This window comes from Cheilinus undulatus, linkage group 23 (assembly GCF_018320785.1).
Source record: "Cheilinus undulatus linkage group 23, ASM1832078v1, whole genome shotgun sequence".
NCBI classification, from domain to species: Eukaryota; Metazoa; Chordata; class Actinopteri; order Labriformes; family Labridae; genus Cheilinus; species Cheilinus undulatus.
The window spans coordinates 25,756,789-25,769,823 of NC_054887.1; the positions used below are offsets into that span (position 1 = coordinate 25,756,789).

The following is a 13,035-nucleotide window of genomic DNA, read 5'->3' on the forward strand; positions in this document are numbered from 1 at the left end:
GCCAACGTCCATCCTGCCAGTCTCCCGTGTTAAATTATGTCTGTGCTCAGTGATACGTAAATTTGGATCATAAATCGATTCATTAAAATAAATGTAACGTTATCACTGTGCTTGTTAACCCAAAAACTTGCAAATTTTTAGTTTACTTGTGCTTGGCGGACTTGCCTCTATTAACATAGCAGCGACACACGGAGAAAACAACGAAGAAAGTGTTCAGTTCAAGTGACTTAGAAGACGTAATATGGCGGCGATTTACCGACTTCCGGGGTAAAGTGGAGGTCCTGGATGCATCCAGGTACTCTTGGAATTTTTAGGATTAAATTAAAAATTTACTGAGGGGGATAAATTTAAATTTAGCACACCACAAAGTAAGGAAAAACGCAACAAGGCTTAGTACGTCACGTCCCGCCCCACGGTCGAGGTTACCCCATTGTAGAGGTCTTCAACAGATGTCTCTCATTTTTTTGAGCCACTGAAAACTACCTTGTGGCCAGTTTTTGGGTCTTGAGCCATGGGTTGAGAACCACAGGACAGTAAAAAATGTGACAACAAACTCTGGTCTCCCCTAACCATCTTGAATTTTAAATATTATTACTATTATTGCTTTCATAATTATTATTATTACCATGACTGACACTGGCTCTCACATAAATGGGAGTGGGAGAATTGCACAGCTGCAACTTTAAGACATCTCACGCCTCCCCTCCGTCAGCTCCAACAATGGTCCTTTCCAGCTCCGCTTATCGCAGCAGAATTTGTAACGTGCCATAATTTCCTCACCGGTGTGCGTGCGCGAGCGCCTGTGTGTATGTGTGAGTGTGGTTACCCCCGGAAATCAGATGTCATTACCCGTCGTGGCTAATTTGGCGATTATTCCTGCTCTTTTGCTCGTGGACAATGCGCGCGGAGGGGACCAGCCGCACCTTCCCGATCGGATTCTCGTTGCTTTTTTGCCCTGAAGAAGCCTCCTAGGATTGTCCGCTTCATGGTTGCCATAGCTCGAGACTGCAGTTGTCATTGATCCGCTGCCAGCCACTCATAGTACAGGAATAAATTGTGAGTATGCACACTGTTGCCGCCGGTTTTGCGTTGACCTACATTGCCCTCCTTCCTGCATCCTCAAGGTGATTTTCTGCCCTGCTCGCTTCTTCAACTCTGGACTCATGGGCTGGATATTTGGAGGAGGTGTTGAAGGAGGGGGATGGATGCATTGCATGGTGTATGTAAGGTGTATGGTTGACATTGTGGGGGCTCTGCAGGAGGAGAGAGAAAAAACACTCACTGCTGGGGCTGTCACAGTGGAGAGACAGAGGAGAGAGTTAAAGGGGGAGGCGGGATGCAGGCTGAGAGGCTGGCATGATGTAATGCACTTGAGACAATAGCCAAGGATTCTCCCCAATTATCATTTCAGAGGGTTAGGAGGAGGTGTAACCGCCGCAGTCAGTGCATGTGTGGCTAATATCAGTAAAAGAGGAGCTGTCATAGCAGGAACAGCTGCCCCTCCTATAAACAGTATTATTAGCCACTATTATAGAGATGCAAGCAAGGAGAGGGAGCATGAAAGCCTCTGTCATCCACCCATATCTCCACTCCACACAGGCACATGTGAATGAGTGACTCCACATACATGTGCCGGCTTCATTCAAAGCCAGGAGGTCCATCCCTACCGGCTCATGTTTTCATCAAAGACACTTTCTCTGTTTTATTTTGAAGTTCAGTGATTTAAATGCTTCATTTTGGGCTTTTCCCATGATGCACTTCCACCCGTGCAAATACACCCCGCTGTCTAATATGTCTGGTGTGCAGACCGATTACCTCGAGGTGCCGTGCAGCACGGTGGCTACCTGTGGCAGGAGCTTTTATGTGCATAAAGTGGGAGTTTAACAGCATCTCCTATTGGCTGCAGACTTTGCATATTAAAAATGAATGAATGAGTCACAGTAGGAGGTTAATCGCTGCATGGAAACGTCATCTTTTTCTGTACGTTTTCAAATAAATCCAAAATTTACAACCACAGCAGTGAAGAAAAATGATACTGGCTTCATTTTATAGTGTTCACTGTTCTCTTTTTAAATATGCAGTGTAGCATCCCCGTGATACTTTTCATCAATGAAAATACACCCCACTGCCTTTAAGGCCAGTATGCAGCTTCCATATCCATAAATACTCTTAACTGTTTCAGATCATTAAACACCTTTTAGCTTGTATTTTTTGGGCTTTTAGTGCCTTTAATGATAGAGGAGGACAGTGGACAGAATCAGAAACAGGGACAAGAGAGTTGGGGAGAGACGAAGTCGAACCTGGGGCCTCCCAACTACATCAGGTGCACCTTAAACCACCAGGCCATGTGTGCCCAGAAGCAAATTTTTATATTAGATAAAAATACTCACAAAAAGGGCAAAATAAAGACAGTAAGGACTCCAGTGCATCCACAATGCATTCAGGAGGTCACAAAAGAAACCAGAACAACATCTAAAGATTTTAGGCCACGGTGAGAGCCATTGCGCACAAATGGAGAAAACTTGGAACAGTGGTGAGCCTTCCCCCGATAACGAGCTTCCTAAAACGAGCACAAAATAAGCTTTTCAATGCATCAGCTATTGTTCACACACTCTGCATGTAGCAGATTGATAAATGGATGAATGGGAAAAAGACAGAAGGTGGATTCTCCCCAATTTTACTAAAGGTTCCTTTGTTAAACAGAGATGTATGCATTTCGTAGACACATTTCTGTTTAAATAAGGGGTTTAATAATACATCAGAGTGTCTCAGGTTATCAGTTCAGGCTGCAAGTTTGACCTTTTGTCTTCCTCCCTTGAACACCTGATCCTTGTCACACCTTCTTTTAAAATACTTTTTGTCCCCGTGTTGCACTCACCACGTCTACAAAAATGAAATCTTATTTTGATACCATTGTGACAAAAATGTAAGTTTTAAGTACCTGAAATTGTATAAAATCTCAGAAATCATAACCTGACATGCTTGATAGATTGTGTCATAGTTGCATTGCATGGATATATTGCACCTTCATGAGGGAAAACTGCTATACAAAGTGTTTGGGAAGGGATGAACTTTTCAAAAAACATTCTTAGGTGATTGGAAAAACATTCTGTCACATTCACTTAGGGCCAATCAGAGCGACAAGTGAAAATGAGGTAGTAGGCATGCGCAACTCCAGTAGTAACCTGAGCTTGACGGACAGTGACGCTTGTTGGTGGATAAAACTCATGCCAGATGCCAGTCAGGAGATATCAGTCTTTGTTTATGGCACCAATTCATAGCCGAAGTCTCAAGACATTTTGCAACGAGAGCAAATCTAGACGGTCATCTCTGTTGTGGCCTATTATGATAAACAAGTGTTACCATTACTATTCTAATGAAGATTATACCCTAGTATATTAAAGACCAGCATTAAGAGCCATGAGTAAAGCACAAGCAGTATTTAGCCCCGTTACAGTGGTGACAAAAACCTTCTCTAACTATAGGACAGGACAGGGGTGCGCGGTATATGCGGTAGACAGTATAAGTGATATAAATTTGGCCTACGGTAGAGATTTGGACTCTACCGACCAATTGCGATAACGCTTGTTAATGACATCATCGTATCTGCCCGAGTTTGAGGTAGCTGGCAAAAACACGAGTTTTTTCCTCTCAAAGTCTGACGGCAGTGTGCTGTCTCTGTCAGCCTGCCTGGGGCTGTAACACAAGCTAAGTGCTGCTTTGGCTGGTCTCAGAGCCCAGCGCTGCAGCTCTTCCTCTTACAACGGCATAAACAACCATTTAAAAGTCTTAACTTATGACTTCCTTTTTAAGTCCACAGTGAGTCAAAGGTCCAGGCTGCAATGTTAAATGAGGTCAGAAAAGCTGCTGTAAACTAGCCGTATTCTCTGGTACTGCAACCATAGCTAAGCTAACTCAATGCTAAACACAATACTTTCGTAAAGCTCTTCAAAATAAAAGTCCACGGCAGTTAGTTTTCTGAAACGCTTTTATTGTGAACGCCTTCACTAGAAAACGTGTTCAAGTCATTAGCAGCTTAACACACCTCATTAGGTTAGAGATGAAATGCAAAACTTGAGGTGCAGTTAGACAGAAGTAAACCTAGAGAGACCTTAAAAAAAAAAAAAAAACATGCTTTCTGTGTTCCTATACTTAGAGATAAATTGAGTATGCATCAAAGGCTCGTTTTAAGGGACGAAGGGGGTTAATAACACTTGAATTTGGATTAAAAAGCAAATTCAAGGCAAGAAAAATACTGTGATATGATTTTTAGGCCATATCGCCCAGGCCTAGGACAGGACTGTCGAGCAGACCAGAATGATATTGACAGACCTCTGCTGAAGCTGTGCTGGGTTAGAAAGGGCTAGATGGAGGGAGAAAAGCAGAAAGGGGAGAGGGACAAGAGAAACAACAAAACAACAAATGACAGACAAATTTATGGCAGCTGTGACTGTAACTTGTCTTTAATTTTGTATAAAATAGCTATAACTTTATTGATGATGGTAATATGTGAAGAACAAGCAGGAGCAGCTATAATTGATAGAAAACAGACCAATGCCGTGTTAGCATTAGCAGCTAGGATGGTAATGAAACAGAAGTTCAAAAATGTCTTCTTTGCTAAGACAAGCTTTCAGTGTTGCTCTTTGTTCTTGTTTTAATAAAGAAAGGTAGCATGATTAAAATTGCTGCTATTCTATAGTCACATCCGAGCTAATTGCTATGCCGGCAGCAGCTGTTGTATATACCGGCTTCCAGTGCAACTAAACCCAGTCGTAATTATCCCAAACTCATGTTGAAGCAGATTGGAAGACAAGCGAAAAGATCTTTTCTGCTTTGAAAAGCTTTCAGTGCTTTTCTTTGCTCTTTCTTTAATAAAGAAATGTGGTTCAGTTCTGACAAAACTCCCACTGTACTATAGCTACAACTAAGCTAATTGCTACACTGGCAGTAGCCATTTAAATCCATACAAGTCAGGGCGACTGTGGCTCAGTCAGTCCCCTCAAAATCAGAAGGTTGTGGGTTTGTGGGTCAGTCACATGTTGATGTGTCCTCGGGCAAGACATTTAACCCCAATTTGCTCACACTGCTGCGTGGGTGGCGTATAAATGGGTCCAAATAGGATAAGCTGATGGCCAATTCTTCATAGCAACCTCTGGAGAATTGGCCAAGTGTTATGGTAAAAGTGCTATGAGTAGACAATACCAGCTCCCAGTGTACCGAAGTAAACCCTGCCTGTAGCTACCACCTCGTTCTCTTCAAATGACACTGATTGAACAAACACTAGTTTGAGCTTTGCAAGATGGATTTGCCCGACAGATAGGGAAATCTTGCCATTCCACCTGCTTTGCAGTAGTGACTCAGTTTATCAGTTTAGGCTGCAAGTCTGACCTCTTTTCTTTCACCGTTGAAGAGCACCTGATCCTTGTCACGCCTTTTTTCATACATTTTTGACACTCATCTCTATCTACAAAAATCAAATGTTATTTTGATACCATTGTGACAAAAATATACATTCTAGGTGGCCAAAAGTGGGTAATATCACAGGAAAATTACAGCAAACTCTTAAAACTACAAATGTGGCAATGTGACAGAAGCACATGTGCAGGAGTTATAATCTTAAATGGAATAGTTCCTCCTGCTCTACACATGATGTTTCAATGAAACAATTTTTACTTTGGATTATTATAAATGAAATTGCATTGCTGTGAGACACATACTATTAAAAGTCTAAAAAATCTGACAACCTTATACCCACTGGTGGACATCTCTAGTGTACAAACCAGTCCCTGTGGTTTATAAAGGGGTGGCAGATTTACATAAAGTGATGTCCAAGGTGCTCCACACTTTCCACCTTGGATAAGAATGAATGAAATAACTCATAGGCCAGCTGAATTCAAAGCCAGGAGGTTAACCGCTGCAGGCAAGGCCATAATTTTCCACAGATTTTTCTTTCAAAACTAGCATTTGTGGTCATAAAATTGGATTTGATTCCATTTTCACTTTTCATTCATTTTCCCATTTTTTTTCCAAATTTTCAGTTTTCCAATTTTTAGATTTGACAGTTCTGCTTCAAATAGATTACTGTTACACATATATGCACCCCACCTGCAGGTAGAAGCTTTCAAAGTGAAAGTTTAAGGACATTTCCTATTGGCTACACACTTTCATTTTTGCCCATGAATGAATATATGAATGAAATACAAACATGCACGTTCTGAGCCACAAGGGAGGTGAAAATCACTTCTCATCTTCCTCTGATTTTTCAAATTAGTCAGGGAACAAGACATTTCCATTGGATTTCAATTTTCTAACAGAATACTTAATGTGACAGCTCAGTATGAAAGAATCATCCCTCCCTAAACTAAGCATTAACACCCTACTGCCTAATGCAACTATTTTGCAGACCAATTACCTCTAGGTGTCTACCTGTGAAACAGCTTTGCATGCATAAAATGAGAATTTTAAGACATATCTCATTGGCTGAACACTTTCCATACTGTTTAAATGTATGAATAAGATACAAGCACATGGTCTGCCTTCATTCAGAGCCACAAGGTTAATCGCTGCAGGCAAAATTGCTGCATATCCTCCTCTGATTTCACAAATTAAAATGGGCATTTGCAGGCATGCACAGCTGGGATTTGCTCAGCCCCTCTGCAACACTGAAAAAGACAGTTGGCTAGGATGATGGATGGAGAAAAGGAATTGCAACCATGCTGGACAAGAAACAAGACCACATATGTACTTGATTCTGTTTCTGATTGTCTTGCAGAAAGCTACATTTGACCAATCTGCACAAAAGAGGAAAGCCCCTTAACACCGTGAATACAACCCACTGCTTGGCATATCTAGTTTGCAGAAGTGACTACCTGTGGCACATACACTGAAGGTTTAGGGTTGGTTCTTATTGGTTACAGCTTTTGAATAATGAATAAAAAGACATGTACAGGCTGACATATTTCGGCCTAAATTAGCACAAATAACCACAACAATTACAACGACTTTAAAAAATATTCACCCCCATGGATTTTTTACCCTTTTATTGATTTTATTAATAAATCATGGTCAATAGTGTTTGGCTTTTTTTGACAAAAATGCCAAAAAAGTGACAGGTGTATCAGTTTTCCTGGCTACCATTACACTATGAAGCCAAAAGAACAGCTTTATGGAAGAGTGGAAAAGAGAACGCCACTGCTAATAAAAACTCAATAAATTTCAACCTGAGTTCACCAAAAGGCATATGGGAAACTCCACTGTCAAGTAGGGATGGGGTACTGAGTTCTGATATGGTGCCAACATGTCTGATACCTACCATCAAATCAAAACAAAAGATTTTGGGAACTCTTTATCAGTACCTCGCCACCTCAACGCAGTCCACTTGAACTCCAAATGAAGGACAAACTTACCTTTATGGATATGACATAACTTATGCAGGTATACACCTGTTTTATTCAGCAGAGTTCTAATGTCTTGTATTCATTCAGCTGCCAGCTGCTTCTTATTCCATTTCTTTGATGAGTTGTCTCTGATGCAGTGAGCTTTTACCTAAGGCAGTCACAACTGTTTGTTTTTCTTACACCGTGCTCTACTAACCTTGCAAAGCAGATGGATACGCCCGTTTCCATGTTTCTCACTAGAAAATCCATCTTGCAAAGCTCCTGTCTGAACAATTTGGGCCCAGTTAGAAAGTGGCAGGGGTGTCGAGGGGCAGTACTTTTGGGTGTGGCAGAATCACACCCAAAGCAAGCAGCAACAAGAGGCCGTTGCGATTATGGTGGTGCTAAAATGTCAGTTTCATCAGAACTTGACGACATTTCTTCGTTAAAAGAAGAACAAAGAACAGCAGTGAGTTGTTTTCTTTTCAAAAATGACAGAAGTTGTGTAGTGACATGTCTACAGTCGCCATGATTTGCGTTATGCAGTTCTCTATGAAGTTCATTCCTCCGTGGTGGCTATGGCGTCACGTGTTTTGTTGCTCTGATTGGCCTGTAAAGATGTGACAAAAAGAACGTTCATCCAATCACCTTCCGAGTTTTTTTCAAAGGCTCTGCCCTTTCCCAAACTTTGTCTTTGGGAGGTTTTCCAGATGGATGTGTGAAACACATCCATCTGCAGTGTCAGGTTAGTGCTCTATAGCATTGGTTCTCAACCTGGGGTTCAGGATTCCCTGGGTGGGGTGTGGTGGTGGTGGTAGGGGGTGGGGGTGAGGCTTTGTCTGCTCTGAGGTTTTCAAGATTAGATTGACATATAAATTGACTAAGATTGTGGCAAAACTCAGCTTTTTTTTAGGTGTAAGTAGGGGAGTGCCAGGAAAAAAAGGTTGGGAACCACTGCCCTACAGGTGTCTTTTTAATATATTCAGTGCTGCCTCTACAGTGGGGGCAGCATCATGCTGTGGGGATGCTTCTCAGCAGCCGACCCTGGAAACTTTGTAAAGGTAGAGGGTAAAATGAATGACAGGAAAATACTGGATGGCAATCTTATTCAGTCTGCAAGAGATATACGGCTTGGGAGAAGATTTATTTTCCAGCAAGACAACGAGCCAGACCTCAGTCCAATGGAGAATTTGTGGCTGGAATCGAAAAGAGCCATTCATGCCCGATCCCCATGCAACCTGACTGAGCTTGAGCAGTTTTGCAAAGAAGAAACGGGGAAAATTTGCAGTGTCCTTACATATTTTTATGCAATTGACATTACTTTTTAGAAATCTGTTTTCACTTTAATATTAAAGAGGTTGTTTTGCCAAAAAAAAAAAAAAAAAATACAGTAACCATGATTGATTTATAAAATCAATAAAAGGGTAAAACCTCTAAGTGGCTTGGAGTTTGTACATTGGGGTTTAATTTGCAGTGTGTATAGTTCCTCTATTTAATGCATGATTTTCTGAGAGTAAATTTCCTCATTTTACCCCTAAATTGTGCTTAAACACCTAATCTCTTACTGTGTCTGATAAACAAACCAGTTACTTTGAAGGTGTCATGCAAACCTGTGCCAGAGCCTTTGCTTAAAATAATGCTAAAAATCTTCTCTGTTGTCAATGAATGAAGGAGTGAAAGGAAAGACACCCCCACATTCGCACACTCTTGCTTATTCAGAGCCTGAAGTTTAATGGCTGCAGGCAAAGCTGTGATCCTCCTCTGAATTTTTAAATTGCGACCATGACAGTTAAAGGAAATATAGCATCATTTGCATTTGATTTCTTCTGCCTATTTTTCATGCAGAATGCAAAGCCCTGCATCAACACCCTGACTTTCCCTCAACTATGCACCCCACTGCCTAATATGTCTAGTGTGCACTCCCATTACCGTGAGGTGCCATGCAGAGGTATAGCTACCTGTGGCTGCAGTTTTTATGAGCATAAAGTGAGAGTTTAAGGGGATCTCTTATTGGCTGAAGACTTTTTTCAGTTGTCTGTGGATGAATGATTAAAAAAACACCCACATACGCTCATGTGGTTGCTTAAATCAGTGCCAGGATGTTAGTGGCTAAAGGCGAAGCGGTGATCTTCTTCTGGTATTTCAAATTGAATTAACATTTGCAACTGCAACCTTAAATAAGCAAGGAACATTTGCATTGTTTTAATTTTGCAGGAGTCTTAGTGGCAGTATTTATTATAAAAGTTCCTACTGTAAGTATTTCATAATGAACCTCAACAGTGCATGTGTAGCTCTGTCACATTTGCAGACCATTTACCTTGAGGTGTCATGCAGCATGGTGGCTACCTGTGGAAGTTTTTCTGTGCATAAAGGGTGAGTTTCAGCATCTTTAAAAGTCTTTTTTTTCGACTGTTGATAGACATATTGATGCAGGTAAAATCAAGTTGAAATGTTGTTGTTGGTGGCAGGCGGCATGCTTCAAATCAGCTCAAGCCGGAGCTTTATTGCCTTTTTGTTCACCTCGATCTGCGCTCTTATTCAATCTCTATCGATTGATGGTTTGCATGACCTTGCTGCAGGGGATTGTGGGCAACGTTCGAGGCCACACGCCGTCCTTTCATGCTTTCCTGTGCATGCAGACTTGTTCTCAGTTCAGCACACACACTCTGCAGAACCACCACACCCATGCATCCTTCTCCCTCGCACAGATGCTCGCTCGCAGGTGGAGGTAAAGCACGCTCAGACAAATGGACACACACAAGCACAGACTTGATGCACGGCCTCCTCTCTGTTCCCCGACTCCCTAATGGTACCATGCTGGGTGTAACTCTACACCCTCACCATCCTCATCATCCAAGCTTGGCTTCATTCACTTTTTTTTTTGTGCTCAGCAAAAGTGTTCACATGAGGGTGTTGCTCACAACAGAAAACATGCACAGAAGCTGTAATATAAAAAACTATATACATCTATCTTCATATATGTGAATTTTTTTTTTAAATTTGAGTAGTTATTTTGGGCTAATAGTGACAAAAATCCATTACAAAACAATTGTAGGTGTTTTTAATTTGACTAAAATCCCCTCATTAAAATAACAGATAATGTTTAATTTAGCAGTTAGATCAAAAATTGAAACAGTTCTGTGTAACTAAGCCCACTTGCTATTGCTGCATTTAGTCAATGCACCGCTGTAGTTAGCATAACTTCTGTTTGCCAAGCTGTTTTGGTATTTAGCTAGCCACTTTTTTAGTAAGCCAAGCTACGGCTATAATTAACCTAACTTCTGTGCATATTTAGCTACTGCTTTGTTCAGCATGCTATGTTACATGGCTTTGCCTTGCACTTATTTTTTCTTTAAGCTAGGCTACTTCTGAACTTCTTACTGCCGTGTCTGGCTGAGCTACTGCAATATCTAGCTGTGTCATGTAGCCTAGTTACTGCTGTTTCTAGCGTAGCTTTTGCTTTATTTAGCCCAGCTACTGCCAATTATTCCTACTACTGTATTTAGCCTATGTCTCTTATATTTAGCTAGCTACTGCTTTATTAAGCTAATTGCTTCTGCTGTATTTAACTTGCTTCAACCAGATTTAGCCTACCTCTGAATTTAGCATAATTACCCCTTCTACAACATTGCTTTGCTTGGCTACTTATGCTTTATGTTTAGCTACAGACAAAGTTACTGCTGTGTCTGGCCTATGGCCTTATAGTATCTGACTACTTTAGCCTATTTACTACTACCCGTTATATTAAGCCTAGCTACTGCTGTATTAATCCTAGCTACAGTATTAGCTTAGCCACTGCTGCTATAGTCTCACAACGGCTGTAGTAAGCATAGATACTGATGTATTAGCGTAGTTACTGTCATGTTTATCCTGTTGTATTTAGCCTCACTACTGCTGTATAAAGCCTAGCTATTGCAGTAAATCAAGGTACTGTTGTAGTATCTACTGCCATGCTGACCCTGCTTTTCTAGCCTTTACTGTTGCTTTATTAAATCTAGCTACTGCTCTATTTAGCTTAGCTTCTATTGTATAAAGCAAAGGTAATGATGTATTAGCTTAGCCACTGCCATGTTTATCCTGTTTTAGTAAGCCTCGCTACACATGTATTTAGCTTTATCAAATCCAGTTACAGTTTTAGTAGCCTGGCTTCTGCCATGTTTATCCAGCTTTTTAAAACCTCTACTGCTGTTTAAATCATAGCAGCTACTTTATTTAGCCTAGCTATTGCTGTATTAAGTCAAGCTATTGCTGTATTCAATCAAGGTGCTGATGTAGTAGTCCAGCTACTGCTATGTTTATCCTGCTTTTTTGACTCTACTGTGGTATTTAACCTAGCTACTGCTGTGTAACACCCACTTGTTAAGGAGCCATGCTACTGCCATATGTTTTAGCTGCTATAGCACAGCTACTGCTGCATTACAGGTAGCCATTAGCATGTTACAGCCATATTTATCAGGGGTCGACTCATTGGTTTTTCAGGGTCAAATACTGATTATTAGTATACAGAGACTAATAAACTATATTTTTAACCAATATGTATATATGATGATGCACTTGGCAAAAGCAAAATTGCATGATCAAAAAAAAACCAAAGAAAATTAAATGATTTAGAGCAACAAGAAACAGGAAGTGATGTCATAAACTCACTGTGTCAATGGCACAGTGAGCTTATGTTGATTGCAGAGGACTCATGTGACATCTAGCCAATCAGACTGCGTTGTATGCAGGACATTTGGTGAGACATTGGAGGGTGAAAATAAAAGCCAGAGGGGAAGACACACTTTGCAGTGGAACCGAAGTGGCGCACTTTTTTCTTAATTGGTTTTACCAATTATTGTTAAGATAAAACACTGATACTGATGATCAGCTGAATTTAGCCTCTAGAGCGTTGTTAAGCCTAAATAAAAGTAGAAGTAGTATAAACTGAACCATGCCTCTTTATTACTGTTTAGCCTGCTTAGTCTACTCTTCTGACCAAGTACTCCACATGACACTGTTGCTATCACAGCTAAGTGGTGTTTTTGTTTATTTTTATTGTGGAACATTCAGTCTTTTAGAAGATGCCGAGTTTTATTAGTTTTCCAGTTTCCAAGAGTATTTTTATTATCATTAATTTATCCATGGATTCCTTTCAAACATACCAGTTAGCATGAATCATTATGCAACTGTTTCATCATCAGCATGGGGCAGTCTGTCTGGGAGAAGATTTGAATGTTTTTTCTTTTTTTCCTGGCAGACTGTGTCTTGGTTTGTCATAAGTCTCTCTACTGCTCGGAGCCATATGAATGGGATTTCTCAGCACTACATGCAATCTGGTCTTTTCCATTCACAAAAATGCTGCGTCACTCTTCCCCCACCTGACAAGCCTCCTGCATATGGATACTAAAGATGAAGAGTGGCATGCAACAGTTTTCCCATTACCCTTTTTTTTGCTCATCGATGCAGTCTGCAGATGCACTTTGCACTCAGCGGCACGCCAAGAAATCAAACACAGGCATTATTTAAAAGTGGAGTTTCCCACCAGTCAGCTCCCTTGACAGCTGCAAAGCGACGAGTGTAATCAGCCTATTACTTCTGCATTATCATCAGAACAACGGGTCTAACACTTGAATTTATGTTGTGAGAACTTGAGCTTGAATGCAGCTAATTGGGTGTCACA

General features: G+C 40.9%; 1 protein-coding gene across 5 annotated transcripts in view; it reads left to right on the plus strand.

Annotated features, from left to right (window-relative positions):
• The first annotated feature begins 930 nt into the window (after positions 1–930).
• ppfia2 (PTPRF interacting protein alpha 2) overlaps positions 931–13,035 on the plus strand; it is a 301,081-nt gene continuing 288,976 nt past the window's right edge. For all 5 annotated transcript variants that reach the window (XM_041780667.1, XM_041780669.1, XM_041780668.1 and 2 more), the window contains exon 1: positions 931–1,056. The gene's annotated coding sequence lies outside the window, so the exon portion shown is untranslated. The remainder of the gene's footprint in view (positions 1,057–13,035) is intronic.